Genomic DNA, 17,958 nt, shown 5'->3' on the forward strand with positions numbered 1-17,958 from the left:
TCTCTAAGCTGCTACAGTTAATTCCAGATTATCTTCACAGGGATACCACTTCACTGTTCTTCTGTGAAGGCGTAGCTGTATACGCTGTTACTATAGTTAATTTGGTTGTTGGGTACTAGTGATCCTTTTTTGATAATGTTTGTCGCTGTTGAACTAACAAAAAATCTAATATCAGGTTGCTGGAAGAAGAATCTTAGCCCCACCAGCAGGTGCATATATCTGGTGCACTCTCATACCCAGTTTGTGGATATGTTAGCTCCACACTTTTTTCTCATAGAAGTCACTCGACAATATTGTTAACCTCCTCTAGAGCTAATACATTTCTGGTGGCTGGCTGAGTTAATCTCTGAAACGTCCTAAAGTAGGTGGGTTTGCCTGCTTCAAAGCTGCTCCTTAAAGTCTCTATGTAATACCAGTAGTCCTCCCATTGTGAAATTTAAGTCAGTGCTTTCTGCTTCACATGTGCCCCTACTTCAGCTTGCTCCTAACCAGCATACAAACAGTAGTTACACCGTCAGAGACATATTTGCAACGAAATCTGCAAATAGAGTAATTTGTAATTCTCAGACATCTGAACCAGTATGTCTGCCCATGACATAATTCTCATGACATACTCGCTAGAACGTCCTAGGAAGAAATCACAATGGACTACATGCACAGGCTTCAAACACATTAATTTATCTAAACTTGCAACTGAGCACAAGAAACTATGCGGAGGTGTCATCTACTCCATTCTCGGACATAAACGAAAAACTTTATGGATCCACTAACAAATTTATTCAACTATATGACAAAAATGCTCCCCCAACGACCGGAAAAGTAAGATGGAAACCAGCACTTTGGCTAACTGAAGAACTAAAACAGCTCATGAATCTCAGAGTCGCTGCAAGTCGGACATAAAAATGATATTGGTTATAAGAGGAATCGGAACAGAGTCAGCCAAGTTGTGCAAAATGGAAAAGCCAGGCATGCCCATACATTAAATGACAACAGAATCAGATCAGCAGTCCTATGGGAAAACATGGTTGGACTTTGTATAGGCAAAGTAAAAGCTGCATCTGATTCAGCTGTCTCATCCAAAGAACTGAACTGGTACTTCACGTGGCCTACAATCATGACTGAGCAACAAACGAAAGAGACTCATTGATTACTTCATGGGGGTACATGACTAGAGCAACAAAAAATTCTATTTAAAGCACGTCACTTACAGTACTGTTAATGAAGCTATCATGCATATCAGATCCATCATGAATATCTGATCAGTATCTAGTGGGCATGACAGCATCACAGTCCATGTGGTGAAGCTTACTTTTGAGCCAATACTGCTTACTATAATAGACATCTTCAACCAGTCCTCAACCACGAGTGTTTTCCTGAGGCCTGGAGACAGGGACTATATAAGCCACTACCAAAAAAGGACATTGCCACAGCACCCCCTGATTTCCATCCTATTTGTATTGATCCTGCTCTGACCAAGGCCTTAGAATATATAGTCCATAACCAGCTAACAAACAACCTAACCGCAAACAATCCACTAGACAAATACCAGTTAGGTTTCCATAAACATCACAGCACAACACTGGCGTTAATAAAGGTACCACATGACCTGAAACTTGCCACTGATGCACAAGAGGTGACCATAATATGTTTTTTAGACTTCAGCAAAACCACTGACACTGTTCACTTCGACATTTTACTTGCCAAACATAGTGGTCTAAATTTCTCGCCAAGTGTAGAGCATTGGTTGCACTCATACCTGATGTCTCGGCAGCAATGCGTCATGTGTGGCACCATAAAGTCACAATGGAGGCCTATAGTATCAGGTATTATCCAGGTATTTGTTATAAGATCCTATACGCTTATCATTCTATGTAAATGACATGTCATCAGTTTTGACCTACTGAAAATACCAAATGTACGTTGATGACATCCAGTTGTACCTTAGTGCAAAGCCAATAAACCTGAAGACAACTACTGAGAACTCCAATACTGACCTGTGCGCGCTATCAAGATGGTTGCAGGACATGAGGTTAAAGCTCAACCCATCCGAAACCCAAGTGGTACTGGAGTAGTGTCACAGGCTATTTTGTAGGAAACAGCATATTACACTCAAGGTTTAACTTAGCCCACGAAATATGTTGGTAGTCTTCTTAACGTGTCAGTTAGGCAAAGAGACTGGGCAGTGATCTGTGTGGGAAATTTTGTGCAGAGATGAAGTAACCCAATATGGGGAGTGGTATGGTTGTAGAAACATCGCCACCAGCTGTGATATTGGGTTGCTTACTCCATGCTGGTGCCATGCCAAAGATGAGCTCAACCCATAGAATAGCGCTGCAGACGACAAGTGTGATTGGCTTCTCCTCTTTGCAGATGTTTCAAATGCTGTTGATTTGGACCCTGGGTGAATGTCTGTCACACAGAGAACATTGTCTGCTCTGGCAATTGTAACATTCATCCAGTGTTCTGCAAGATGTTAATGTGAAATGTTATTTACAGTGCTGAAGGATATACAGGGTAGCACAGAAAATGGGAACATTTCCAAAAGCCAATAAAACTATAAGTGATGAAGGGAAGAAATTACACTCCTATTAACTGAAACTTTACAACTTTGCCCTTTACAAAACATTGACGGCATTTATCATTTTTTTAAAATTATTTCCTTTAGATGGCGTCTTCCTGCATGAATACATTCGTGAAGTCTGCTGTTGAGATCCTCACTGACTGCTGCAACATCTCTTTTGGGATGTCGTGTGGCTAGGGCCTCCCATCAGGTACACCGTTCGCCAGGTGCAGGTCTTTCGATTTGACGCCACTTCGGCGACCTGCGCGTCGATGGAGATGAAATGATGATGATTAGGACAACACAACACCCAGTCCCTGAGCTGAGAAAATCTCCGACCCAGCCGGGAATCGAATCCGGGCCCTTAGGATTGACAGTCCGTCACGCTGACGACTCAGCTACCAGGCCGGACCTCTTTTGGGATACTGTGAATTGCATGCGGAATTCTCTGTTTTAACTCATCCAGGGTTCTTGGTCGAGTCGTGCAGACTTTGCTCTAGAGGTAGCCCCACAAGACAAAATCCCAAACGGATAAATCTGGCGATGTCACTGAATCGTGAGATCACACTGTTGCCAAATAATCTCGCACATATGCCATTGATTGCTGTGCCGTGTGCGATCCTACTCCATCCTGTTGGAACCAGACTTCTTGAACGTTTGGAAAGTTGTTCAATGCAGGTGTAACGAAAGTTCGTAACATGCTTACGTAACGATCGGCATTGACAGTTATTGTGTTTCCCTGTTGATTTGCGAAAAAATACGGTCCGATAATCCCATGTGGTGAAACACCACACCATACTGACCCTTTACCATTGTGTAAAGGGCCATCATGAACGTCATTAGGAATTGGGTTTGTCCAGTAATGGTAGCTCTGTTTATTCACATAACCTGTGAGATGAAAATGTGCCTCATCTGACATCCACAACCCGTTTAGAAAATCATCGCCATTGTTTATTTTTGTTATCAGATTACTTGAACGTTTGGAAAGTTGTTCAATGCAGGCGTAACGAAAGTTTATTGCGTTTTTCGATGGAACGGCATGATAACATCATAAATTATAAAAACCTCGAAACTCCCTCTGCGCCGCTACCAAACTATCATTGTTTTTCTAAAACATTTTGATGGCTACCACACGCTGTTGTCTTTTCCACTGATCCATGATTACCGTACTGAAATGGTGGACTGTTTACTAGCTAACCGTCACAAACCTGCAGTGCTGCCACCTGCACATGGCTGCCACTACTCATTTGAAACACTCCCGTTATTCTTTGTCACCCTGTATAAGTTGAATTGACATACAAGTATTTGATGATTTCGTGAGATTAGTTGGAGAACAGCCTCTTTTACAGTTGCATGAATACTGCCAGGTGAAGAAGAACGATTAGCAGGGTGGAGCAGAGCTAAATAGCGGGTCGAGTCCAAATTATTTAATGAAATCGTAAGTATTCAGAATATCAGATGAGACAGTGTAAGTACTTGCACATACCTTGTATGTAAGTATAGAAATCAATGAAGCTACTGCAATGCCGCACTGGATGATCATTCTGGGCTCATTCGCCTGAATTATTGGGAATCCCTACCATCTTTAACGCTAGATGTAACAAACATCAACTTCTCAACTAGAGAAAATAATCTAAAAGTAGTAATGGAAAAAATCTAAATTGAAATGACTATATAACTGCAATTTGCAAGAAAGAATCAGTATCTCTCTATGCCCTAGAAAAATGCAAAAAGCTCTTACCTCTTGACCTGAAAAAGAAACTTGCCCAATCACTTACAGAAATATTATCCTGCAAGGCTTTTTATGAAAAGCTCATGGCACCTGGAAATGGTTATTGTTGCCTATGTTCTTTATATCTTTGGTTTGACTCTCTCATCATATTTCACTATCATAAGCACAGCTAACCCAGCTGGGTGCAGACTGGCGCACACATTTCCATACCTTCTCTCTTTACTATCTTATCAATGTACCCCGTCTCCCATATCTCTCCTCGATATTAATGCTCTTGTCTGAACTATTCTACGCACTTCCAGTGAAATATATCTGCCTGAGTGCCTCGTTCTTTATTTTTCACCTTTTTTTTTACTGTCGGTCATACCCAACCTTGTGTCATACATCTACCTGCAACAATGCTCTGAGGATACATCCCTTCTCTAGTACTATGACTTCTGTAAATGTAAGACGTGCAGATGCCAACTTCCCCAGTTCATCTGCTTCGTTAAACCTGTGACACTGTTTTCTTGTCCTCCAGGTAAACCTTAAGTCCTCCCAGAAATCCCTTAAACAATACTTTAACAATGTCTCCTCTTGGTGGAAGCTATAGTTCGTGTTAATTGGTTTTGCCATAACACAGATATTAATCACTGCATGAATCATTTGCATGTTCTGTTTCCTTGACTTCCATTTCAGTATACACAAACATTCCTTCCAGCTTACTGCCCAATGAAACTGCTGGGACTGATTTTCGACTCAAATTACTAAATGTACCATGTGTTTATAATTAAACTTTCCTATTTAAAACGTTATAGCATGGAAACTAATTACTGTATGAATACAAACTTGGTAGCATTAATGTCAAGATTATGTGATGCATGATTTCCATGTGTCACAGCACCACTGACCAATTCCAACTATGCCCACCACGTGCCGTGATTAGTCATCATGATTCATAGTCTCACACCCCTGACCAGTTGCAGTACAGTTGTTGATGTGTCAACCTGAGCTTTCCTCATACTCACATACCCACTCGATCACCCGTTTACAATTGCCACCACCAGGTACTCAAAGAGCAACAAAGTGCATACATTTTAATCTTTTACTTTAGCTTGATCTTAAATATTGCTGTAAGTTTTACAAATCATGTAGACTGCAAGGTGTCATAGTGGCAGCTGACAAACTGTCCCCATGGGAGAATGCAAAGATCTACAAAGAAAAAGAAATTACGGCAACCTACTGCCAATGAAAATTAAAAAGTCATGGTCCTGTGAGAGTGTAAATATCGAATTTAGCAACAGCAGAGCCAGTGCACCCAGTTCATAGTATTGGTCCTTAGTGTATTGATATACTGGCATCCAGTTAAGCATTTGTCGAGAATGCTAGTCAAGGAATTGGCTGTGCACAGCTTCACATAAGATGCCTCTTTGGCAGAAAGTTCTTGTGATCTTGGCACTTCGCCATAACAACAGATTGGCTCCTCATTAAACTGAATTACAGCCTGCAGTTTGTTGCCACAACACCAGGTCATTTTAGATGGTCTGAAGTCTAAGTTGGACACTCGTGCTGGGTTTTTTATATAACAAATCTGTCTGAATACCAGTACGGTGAAAGTTAAATATGTAGGCAGGGTGGCAAATCTGCTGTATACAAAGTGTGCAGCAACTGACAAATCCGAGTCTTGTGAGACTCTAGCAAGCATTCGGTGTTCTCATAACAGATGATCATTTGTCCTAATATGGCAAACTGAGGAGTGATTTCAGAATATACATATGTGACACTGGCATATACTGTACAATGCATCTGTACAAATATTTTTAGTTTCCTTTGTTGCTGTTCTGATCAGGAGATTTTAACATTATTCTGTCTAAAAATTGTAATGGTAAGTAATTCATATAATTAGTCCAGTGTCAGTCTTAGTTATTAGGAAGAATGGTGCTGTTCCTGTTATTACACCATATTTAAAACTTAGCCTATAGTGGTATAAGAAGGCAAATAATGTCATTCTTGTGGGACTGACTGTAGTGTGCACTTTGAGGTACCCATAGAAAAATAGCATTAATTTTTGTGTTAGTTTAGGCATGATTAAGGTCTCTACCCTCAGTAGCGTTAATTAAGGTTGATATGAAACAGACATAAAAGCAGTACGGTACATTAAGAAGAGACAGTGACAATTTTACATGTGTATAAAATTGCCAGTCAGAAGGAGAAACATTGGACCAATGTGACGTTGCCAATTACCAGGGTAGGTTTTCGTCTTTTTGTTGTATATTACCCTTCAGATTTTACTCTTGTTGTGGGATGCTACTTATTACTTCAGTATATAAAAAAAGATTTGTTTCTTGGAAACCACGTAATCAGCATCTTTACATTATTTGTACTACACACTTTGCAATGATATGGCAGTGTCCCAGTCTTTTGTCAAAGTTTATCTGTTTTTTGGTCCACAGTGACTTTACTCACAGGTGGCCTTAATGTTCCCCAGACATGTTTCGCCTTATGAGATATGGAAAATAACTCGGTGAAATATAATGAAATTTCAGCGAATGAGAGCAATTACATTCAAATATTTTGCAAACCTTAAGGCGTATCCCAATTCTGTTCATGGCAATGAGCCTAGAGTGACATGAACTTGTGCCACTCTTTCGAAGTTAATGCTACGGCGTGTAGGGCAGGGGCTTTTCTTGCAAGTTGTTATATCGATTTTAGTCAAACACTATTATTTTTATGAAGCTCTGCTTGCTCGAATGAACTTTTATCATTCTACATTTTTTTTTTTTTTACTGGTTACATCCATATTTGTAAGGAGAAGTTTCTTTAAAGTTCTCTGTAGTCTGTTTGGTTTGCAACACTTGAGTTCAGGAGTATGTTTGGCATTCTTTTGTTTTTTCCATTGAAGTCACACATGTTATCTTAAATATTTTTGGTAACGCAATTGTGTTATGATGATGTTGGATGTTCAATAAATAATATAATATTTTAATATACTTCGCCTATACTCGTAAATTTTATTGAAATAATAAAAAATATACCGAAATACGACAGTATTTGCACTGTATGTCAGCAGCTAGATATTTTTTTCTGATGCTATGGACTGTGCTATTCAATTTCCAATTACGTAACAGATACCTAACGGAGCAACATTTGATTGAAATTTGTTCTAATTCGAAGAAATTAATTGTGTAACTGATCGTTTATGTAGGTATGTTACTGCTGCTGATAAATTTTCGACATCTTCCGTTGTACAAGTATTTGCCTTGTCGAGCGAATGGTGCAATAGCTGAGTAATACCATTAAGAGTTGAGGACTGTGGTAATATGCACAATATTAATCTGCGTTCCATAAATATAATAGAGTAAATTGTTTTGATAGTTGAATTTTTTAAATTCTGTTCCCTAAATTTTGGAATTTTTATATTATGAAACTCAATGTACACACTTCCATTACGTACCTGCATAACTTCGTCAATACTGCACTTATTTGTCAGGGCACTCAGAAACAGCTGTAGATGGTGACCAATAGGAAGCTGCCTTCCATTCACGTGACCATACTGTGTGTTTTCGTGGAAATGCACTGTCAGCAGTAATAGTAGCGGAATATGCCAATGTCTTGTCCGTAATTAAAGTAAGTTCATTCCTAAAGAGTAATGTCTTGAAACTGTGCAAAGAAATATTGGTTTTCTGTCTTTTGTTAGTGCTAATCGCGGATAGTAAAGTGCATGCACGAATGGCTAACACTGTGAGTCGCCATTTTCTGCCGAATCAAAATTAAATGCCTCCGATGGGAGAATTATATACGAGATTTAGTCTCTTCGAGAGATTCGAACGTGTATGGTGCACGGTTTTAGTGATTGGGGTAACTGATAACGTGTAATCATTAACTGCTTATGGAATTGTATAAAGTGGGATAGTAAAATTTTATGCGCGTTTGATATTTTTATTAGAAGAGTAGCCAGAGTCATTCCGTACATATATACCGTATGGTAAAGAAATTTAATTAATCTTTAAATCTCTCTCACAGTGTTTTCGTGATTTTGTCGTGATTGATAGTGCATAGTGGTTAGCAATGCCAAGTAACTTAATAGTGGTGTCCGGTTTGCCTCGTGTAGTATTAAGTGATAGTCTCTATAGGGATGTGTATTTACAATGAATTATAAATGTTGCTAAGTGTCATATTTTTACTTGTGAGTAGATTAGTTTGTGTTAAAATTCAGAGGTAGTGTGCTCCGTAAAAAAAAATAAGGGGGGGGGGGGGCGAAGAGATTCAGGGAGAGAACGTTTTTGAACTAACGGCAGCACTTTAAATCATAGTTCTGAAACTACATATATTTAGGAAATATTGTTATGTAGCTAAACAGTTATAAGCTAACATAATTATTTTTGCCTAGTTTTTACCAGTTTTGAGCTTCTTGCCATTGCGAAAAGAAAGGTTAGTTTTAAGAATGATAATGCTTATAAATTTACAGCAAATTGTTAATAGTATTTAAAATATTTTGTTGTGGACCATAAATGCTTTATTCGGCTTTGAGAGTTTCTGGCATCTAGTTACTTCCCATGGGCAATTGTATAATTTGAATACACATCTCCACTTCATTAAGGGGTATCGTTAAAATTCATTTATAGGTCTACATCTTGATATTATTGTCACAGGACTTTAATACAATTGCTGTAGAAGAAAGGTCTACATATTTTTTTTGAGAGTAAGGTGTAACAGAACAGGGCAACTGAGGTCTCCTATAAATTTAACATGTGAACTATCGAGAATGCTGACCTAAAGTACAATCTTAGCTGTGTTTTCCATTGTGTGTACAGAAATAAAGGGTGGAAAGATTTATCTGTATGTAGCCCAGTGTATACCTTCTCACCAATTTTATGCATTTCTTATTTTCAAAGTTAAAATTCCAAGGTAAATTCAAAAACTTTCATGTAACAGGCAGATAAGAATATTTTGGTACATATATCATACATGAACTATCAAAAATGCAAAGAGTGGCAGGTGTGGGGTGAGGCACAGAAAATAAGCTAGGTCCACTTCACTTTCATGTAGGCTAAGCTAAATAATGCAGTTTGTACTGCCTGTTGGGTGACTTCTCTATACTGAGTGTATAAATGGTGAACATCTTTTATTCTTTTACGTAGTTCAGCTGTGACATTGTTCGGAATGTTTTCACTGTGCAAGTGAAAATGTTTATAGGTTGATGTATATGGTACAGCAAACCAAAGTAACACACGTTATGTGAATGACATCAAATATACAATTTTTGCGTTCACGACAGATTTTATAGTGGTAGAGCTGGGCATCTAATACAAATTACTAGTAAGGCCAATGTGAACTGTTATTACCGTAACTAACTTAAAAGCGTTTAGGGTGTATCAAAGTAGTCAGTTGAAAGCATGTGAGTGACAGTTACTTGGTTTGGTCAGGATGATTTAGTTTGATACATAGAGCAGAGTGCGAGAAAGAGATGACTGTACCCACTTCAAAACAACACTGTAAGTTGAGGCAAAGTTCTGAATTTGCTAAAAATTCCAGACTGGGTGAAAGATAAATGTCCACTATGGCCTTGGTGTGTTGCTGGTGAATACACTGATGAAGCAGTGATATTTGTGATACTTAATGGACTATCTGACAAGTGTTAAGGAAGTTCAAAGTGCCAAACTTCCTGAGGAAATGACAGTTGTAATATAGGTCAATACAGGAAGCTGTGATAATTGGTATTACAGAAGTGTCAGATTCCACTCTCTGCTTTGACCCATGACATAAAAATGGCTACTTCCAGCGTATTACAAAATGATGACAATGATGTCGCTGGATACTCACGCCAACAAATACGAATAAAAAGAAAATGGCACAATAACAACTCACTCCAAAAATAAAATGAAACTAAGGGGACAACTGCAGAAATTTTAGGGCTGGGACAAGTTAAATATACAACTATAAAAAAAAAAAAACCTCACCTTCCCAAAACAAATAATATCCAAAAAAAATTTAAATTACAGCATTCTGCTACACCAACAAAACCACAGGAATTGAACATTTCCCTTAACCAAAGTAGCTTAACCACAGTTACCAGTACCAAGATCCAACACCTACAACTCCGAAAAGTGGGACCAAAACAACAACTCAAACCAAAATACCCCATATTCACTCCATCAGTTAAAACAAACTGATGTACCATTAATATACAACAAACAAAACATCACAACTGCTATAGAATAAAACCAAAACAAAAATTACTTACCAACAAAAGCCTCCAGCAGTACTATCTAGTTTGCCCCTGCTCCCCCCCCCCCCCCCCCCCCCACTCATCACCCCCCAAAAATATAAACCTCCCGGGTCCGAGCCACTGAAACTCTAGTCAACCTCACATTGTCACAAACAGGACACCTAACATATTCGGCAATAAGACTGAACATCTGCAGAAACTGTGTGCCAGATGTCATATTGTCACCTATCATGGAACATTATGATACACTTGTAAACTTCACTGTCATATCCATACCTAACAAATAACACAGGCCAATGGCAAAATTTCTTCAAAAATGTCTACTTTGATAGCTGATCTTTATAGATTTTTATGAGTTGAATCCAAATCTAGCCTTAGGTTTTTTGTATCACCCATAGTTTTCGAGCAATTTGCTTTTTATTATATAGTATAAAAATCCTATGCTATACAGTAAAAGGGGAAATTAATGAAATGCTTTGATACAACATAAGCATGGTTTGTATTTACAGTAAGCTACTTAAAACAATGATATGTGTTAATAGAGGTTTACGCAGGCAAGTGCTCTACCATCTGAGCTACCGCAGCACGACTCACGCCCGGTACTCACAGCTTTACTTCTGCCAGTACCTCGTCTCCTACCTTCCAAACTTTACAGAAGCTCTCCTGCGAACCTTGCAGAACTAGCATCCTGAAAGAAAGGATATTGCGGGGACATGGCTTAGCCACGGCCTGGGGGATGTTTCCAGAATGAGATTTTCACTCTGCAGCGGAGTGAGTGCTGATATGAAACTTCCTGGCAGATTAAAACTGTGTGCCCGACCGAGACTCGAACTCGGGACCTTTGCCTTTCGCGGGCAAGTGCTCTACCATCACAGCTTTTACTTCTGCCAGTATCTCGTAAAAAGCTGTGAGTACCGGGCGTGAGTCGTGCTTCGGTAGCTCAGATGGTAGAGCACTTGACCACGAAAGGCAAAGGTCCCGAGTTCAAGTCTGTCGGGCACACAGTTTTAATCTGCCAGGAAGTTTCATATCAGCGCACACTCCACTGCAGAGCGAAAATCTCATTCTGAATAGAGGTTTAACTTGTCAGTTGGAATTGGTTTGGTTTTTCCTTCTCATTTTTCATTGATGCTTCGTTTGTAGCTTTTTCTATGATGAGTCGTTTGTTGAACTTCTCGCTAAAGTGACAAACAGTAGTCCCTCATCATGTTGGTGTTCCAGCGGCCATGGTAGTGTTTCTCCATCACTTTAATGTCCTGGTGAAAATGCTCTCCGTGCTCCTCACTAACATCTCCCATATTGTCCGGGAAGTAATCAGGGTGACTGTTCAAAAAGTGACCTTTCAGGCTCATTAAACATCCTAAAGCTTAAAACTTCTTTAACATTGTACCAATAATAGAAACATATTCTAGGTCTTTTTCATGTTCTGAGAACTTCGTAACAACTTGCTTGAATGAGACCCATGTTTCTTTCTCAGTTAAGGTCATTGTGGATTCAAAGTTAACATCAAACATCAATTTTCTAATGTCAGGTCTGACAAAGACACCTTATTTTAGTTTAGCTTCTGAAAGGTGTGGAAACTTTTGGCAGATATATATAAACATGGTCCATCATGAGGCAAAACCTTTACAAACTGTTTCGTTAGACCTAACTTTATATGTAGAAGTGGTAGGAGTACGTTTTTTGGATCTACAAGGTTTTTGCGTAGAATGTTCTTCACATCAGGTTTTAAAGACTCCCTCACAGGCCAGTTCTTTCTGCACCAGTATTAATCCCTAGCCCTTCACACAAGAAACATGGAAATTTGGTAAAGCTGCCTTGTTGACAAAGGAGCATGCATATTACTTTTAGATCACCACATATAATCCAACCATGAGCAGAATAGCCCATTTTATTTAGCACTATTTCTAGGTTTCATAGCCTTCTTTCATATGTGCAGAAAGTCCGACAGGTATAGATGCATACATGTTACCATTGTGTAATAAAACAGCCTTTAAACTAGTTTTGGATGAATCAATAAACAGCCTCCAGTCTTCCTTTTTGTATTAAATACCAAACTCATGCATCATATTGGGAATGTTTGAGCCGTACACTAAATCACCTTCTTGTTGACAAAACTTGAAAAATTGCTGCTCTCTTTCTGTAAATGTATATGCTGGTTCCAACAGCCAATAAGTTCTTTTCTTTTAATCTAGAGCCAAGCAATTCAGCCTTTTCTTCCGTTAAGCCCAGATTCCTAACCAAATCGTTAAGCTCGGTCTGAGTAAACAATTTGGGCTTTAGACTTTCTGTATTACAATGGAATTCAGCATCATCTGCTTCATCTAAATCAGATTGTACATCAGAAAATACTTCTGTTGGAATAGAATTTAAATCATCTGGTGGTTCAGGAACCGGCAAATCTAAACCATGCCCTACTGGTTGGATGGCTGATGGAAGGTTAGGGTAGCTTATAACCTTCTTGTTTTTCGAATTAAGACCAGTAATATCAACACTGCAAAAGTAGCAATCATCTGAATGATTCTCAATATCATCTCCATTCATTGCACCTCCTTTTTAAATTATTTTAACTGTATAAAAGCTGTTAAAGTCTTTAAAAATCGATTAATTTAATAAATTTAACTGTAAAATGTGAAGAAATGGTAGGCAATAGTTTTTTAAGTATCATATTTGGATTTTGTACCCTATAAAATGTATCAAGAATCATGATAGAAGGTTGTATACATGGAAGAACCCTGGAGATACTAAAAGGTATCAGATAGATTATATAATGGTAAGACAGAGATTTAGGAACCAGGTTTTAAATTGTAAGACATTTCCAGAGGCAGATGTGGACTCTGACCACAATCTATTGGTTATGAGCTGTAGATTAAAACTCAAGAAACTGCAAAAAGGTGGGAATTTAAGGAGATGGGACCTGGATAAACTGAAAGAACCAGAGGTTGTACAGAGTTTCAGGGAGAGCATAAGGGAACAATTGACAGGAATGGGGGAAAGAAATACAGTAGAAGAAGAATGGGTAGCTTTGAGGGATGAAGTAGTGAAGGCAGCAGAGGATCAAGTAGGTAAAAAGACGAGGGCTAGTAGAAGTCCTTGGGTAACAGAAGAAATATTGAATTTAATTGATGAAAGGAGAAAATATAAAAATGCAGTAAATGAAGCAGCCAAAAAGGAATACAAACATCTCAAAAATGAGATCGACAGGAAGTGCAAAATGGCTAAGCAGGGATGGCTAGAGGACAAATGTAAGGATGTAGAGGCTTACTTCACTAGGGGTAAGATAGGTACTGCCTACAGGATAATTAAAGAGACCTTTGGAGATAAGAGAACCACTTGTATGAACATCAAGAGCTCAGATGGAAACCCAGTTCTAAGCAAAGAAGGGAAAGCAGAAAGGTGGAAGGAGTATATAGAGGGCCTATACAAGGGCAATGTACTTGAGGACAATATTATGGAAATGGAAGAGGATGTAGATCAAGATGAAATGGGAGATACGATACTGCGTGAAGAGTTTGACAGAGCACTGAAAGACCTGAGTCGAAACAAGGCCCCCGGAGTAGACAACATTCCATTGGAACTACTGACAGCCTTGGGAGAGCCAGTCCTGACAAAACTCTACCATCTGGTGAGCAAGATGTATGAAACAGGCGAAATACCCTCAGACCTGAAGAAGAATATAATAATTCCTATCCCAAAGAAAGCAGGTGCTGACAGATGTGAAAATTACCGAACAATCAGTTTAATAAGCCACAGCTGCAAAATACTAACACGAATGGAAAAACTAGTAGAAGCTGACCTCGGGGAAGATCAGTTTGGATTCCGTAGAAATACTGGAACACATGAGGCAATACTGACCTTACGACTTATCTTAGAAGAAAGATTAAGGAAAGGCAAACCTACATTTCTAGCATTTGTAGACTTAGAGAAAGCTTTTGACAATGTTGACTGGAATACTCTCTTTCAAATTCTGAAGGTGGCAGGGGTAAAATACAGGGAGCGAAAGGCTATTTACAATTTGTACAGAAACCAGATAGCAGTTATGAGAGTCGAGGGGCATGAAAGGGAAGCAGTGGTTGGGAAGGGAGTAAGACAGGGTTGTAGCCTATCCCAGATGTTATTCAATCTGTATATTGAACAAGCAGTAAAGGAAACAAAAGAAAAATTCGGAGTAGGTATTAAAATCCATGGAGAAGAAATAAAAACTTTGAGGTTCGCCGATGACATTGTAATTCTGTCAGAGACAGCAAAGGACTTGGAAGAGCAGTTGAATGGAATGGATGGTGTCTTGAAGGGAGGATATAAGATGAACATCAACAACAGCAAAATGAGGGTAATGGAAGGTAGTCGAATTAAGTCGGGTGATGTTGAGGGTATTAGATTAGGAAATGAGACACTTAAAGTAGTAAAGGAGTTTTGCTATTTGGGGAGCAAAATAACTGATGGTCGAAGTAGAGAGGATATAAAATGTAGACTGGCAATGGCAAGGAAAGCGTTTCTGAAGAAGAGGAATTTAACATCGAGTATAGATTTAAGTGTCAGGAAGTCATTTCTGAAAGTATTTGTATGGAAGTGAAACATGGACGGTAAATAGTTTGGACAAGAAGAGAATAGAAGCTTTCGAAATGTGGTGCTACAGAAGAATGCTGAAGATTAGATGGGTAGATCACATAACTAATGAGGAAGTATTGAATAGGATTGGGGAGAAGAGAAGTTTGTGGTACAACTTGACCAGAAGAAGGGATCGGTTGGTAGGACATGTTCTGAGGCATCAAAGGATCACCAATTTAGTATTGGAGGGCAGTGCGGAGGGTAGGGGGAGACCAAGAGATGAATACACTAAGCAGATTCAGAAGGATGTAGGTTGCAGTAGGTACTGGGAGATGAAGAAGCTTGCACAGGACAGAGTAGCATGGAGAGCTGCATCAAACCAGTCTCAGGACTGAAGACCACAACAACAACATAAAATGTAATAATAAGGTATTTCCAGCAAAAAAGTTTTTCAATCATTGGCCTGTGTAATCAATAAAAAAATTAGTTACTTTCTGCGCAACAAACACCAAACTAACCATATCTAACAAAAATGCAAAACACGCAAGCAGGGAAAAAAACCCTTAATGACTCATTGAAAGCACTTCTACAACCCACGTTACCATACCAACTACCTAAACTCAAAACCACATTAGCATGATGACGGCCAAAAACTGAAATGAACCCAATACCACACGTTAAACTCGGCACATCCACCACCAGAGGGCACCATCAGATACAACAGCACGACATCTATAAACACAACCAACTAAGAAATGTCGCACACCACACCACTATTACATCATGGGTCAAATCAGATAGGTGGAATGAGATACTTCCATTGACCCCAATAAAATTGATGCCTCTACAATGGATGCAGGTTTAGAAAATACATATTTCCATCTTGTCTGGACAGTGGAAACGTTGTTACACAACAAATTGGAATTATTAATGGAAAATCATTTTGATCATTCATGTAGCACAAGAAATAGATAGTTGTGTTCTTTGTTATATTAAAATCATATGCTCCAATATGTGGGAATGAGAATCAACAAGACATTTTAATCGTGAGGGTAGGTCTACTGGAAAAGAAGCTACATGATACTCTGATATAGGAATGTTGCTGCTCGGTGGAAGAGTTTGTGTAGGATGAAATAAGACCAATGTCAGTAATCATTTCTTGTTACGTAAATACACCTATTACCGTTCATGAAATTCATTCTGATTGCCATTAACTCTCAGGAAAATGTTAAGTTTAGTGTACTACTCTTATCTCAGTAGTTATTAATTTATGCAAGCAAATTCTTAATGTCTCCAGAACTTTGAGATGGATTATTCACCGTTCATGGAAAATGTGCACAAAGATCAACAGTAAAGAACTGCATATTTGTTCAGTTATCTGCATTCATATATGGAAAACAGGAAAGTGTAGTATCAACAAAAGTTTAAATAGGAAAAAAGATGGGTTAGCAGCATAATTGGAATTATAAATATAACAAACTATTACGAATGAGACCCTTCATTTGTGATAGTAGTGTAAAAAAGATCAGAACTCATGATCAGCAGTCATTTGCTAGTGTGGTTTAACTTGCTGATTAGTTTTCTGTGCTGCAGCTTTACCTCGTAATGCTAATAATGATTGTTTACAATTAGGTATGTCCTCAGCTGTAGACTGCCTGAATATGTATTGCTGATTTACTTGCACAGTGAGGCTTTGAGGTACTCTTTCATGTGCTATTTTGCCTAACATTTTTGTAGTTCACTAGTACAGTACTCAAATAACATTTGCAAGTCAGATTAGATGCGCATTTTGGAAGAGTGACGTCCAAATTTTGACTTGCATTCCTGATTGAGATTTCTGCAGTTCTCATAAATCTGTTAAGGTAAATAAAGATGTTCGTTGATTTCCTTCCCCAGCCTTGTCCTGCCAGAGCTTATGCTGTCCTCCTTATTTTCCTTCCTTTTTATAGTTTGTAAGAAGTCTGGGATACTTCCACTGATGAATCGTAATGGTTAATATTTGTTTATGGCCATTTTCTGGTATTTTTCTTGTTGAGCACTAATAAATGATGGAATCTTGCAATTTGCCGTACTCTGCAGCCCCTCAGTGTGTCAATAAAGGAAGATTATGTGTACAAACACTGGTTTAAAAAAAAAGTTTGTAATGGAAACAACTCGTGTGCGTGTGTGTGTGTGCGCGCGCGCGCGCGTGTGTGTGTGTGTGTGTGTGTGTGTGTGTGTGTGTGTGTGTGTGAGAGAGAGAGAGAGAGAGAGAGAGAGAGAGAGAGAGAGAGAGAGAGGGGGGGGATTTGTCCCATAGCTGGTAATGTTGTGGACAGAATAGAGATACTTGAAATGGATTGTTAAATATTAGGTGCAATACGAAGTACAGAGGGATTTGAGGCAGAGGAAAAGATAGGAAACACTTTTTGAAATTGGAAATAAAACAAAGAAACCTTATTAAGAACAAAGTACTAAATTTAGAAGGCTTTCATTGCAGAAAAATAAATCTGTAACAACACGAACAGAGGAAAGATAAAGGCAACATGAGGAAACAATGGACTACTGGAAATGCGGGGGGGGGGGGGGTCGGCGAATGTTAATGTAGGATGGGTCACCATAGTCACGCATCGTAGAAAAATGGTATGTGGCAGAAGACATGCTTTTCTTGTATAATTTTTCATACATAACTTGTCTTCTTTGAACCATTCTATTGTGAAAGGACAAGAGGAAATCATTAGAGAGCTTTGTTCTCTATTTTGTTACAGGGATTAAAACATCTGTGAAAAAATCTTTGTTTTGTCAGTAAGTTTTACTCACTTAATTTGTTCCTGCGAATAAGACATTTCTGATAGCTCCTGAACAAATTTTTTCTTAATTTGTGATAAACTTTCTTCATTAAGGTCTGCAAGCTTGACAATTCAGAAGTGT

At 38.7% G+C, this 17,958-nt stretch overlaps 1 protein-coding gene across 1 annotated transcript in view; it reads left to right on the forward strand.

The window, feature by feature from the left end:
- The first annotated feature begins 7,765 nt into the window (after window positions 1-7,765).
- Window positions 7,766-17,958, forward strand: part of LOC126109395 (AN1-type zinc finger protein 6) — a 108,184-nt gene continuing 97,991 nt past the window's right edge. The window contains exon 1 of the mRNA XM_049914422.1: window positions 7,766-7,898. The gene's annotated coding sequence lies outside the window, so the exon portion shown is untranslated. The remainder of the gene's footprint in view (window positions 7,899-17,958) is intronic.

This window comes from Schistocerca cancellata, chromosome 12 (genome assembly GCF_023864275.1).
Source record: "Schistocerca cancellata isolate TAMUIC-IGC-003103 chromosome 12, iqSchCanc2.1, whole genome shotgun sequence".
In the NCBI taxonomy this organism is placed as follows: domain Eukaryota; kingdom Metazoa; phylum Arthropoda; class Insecta; order Orthoptera; family Acrididae; genus Schistocerca; species Schistocerca cancellata.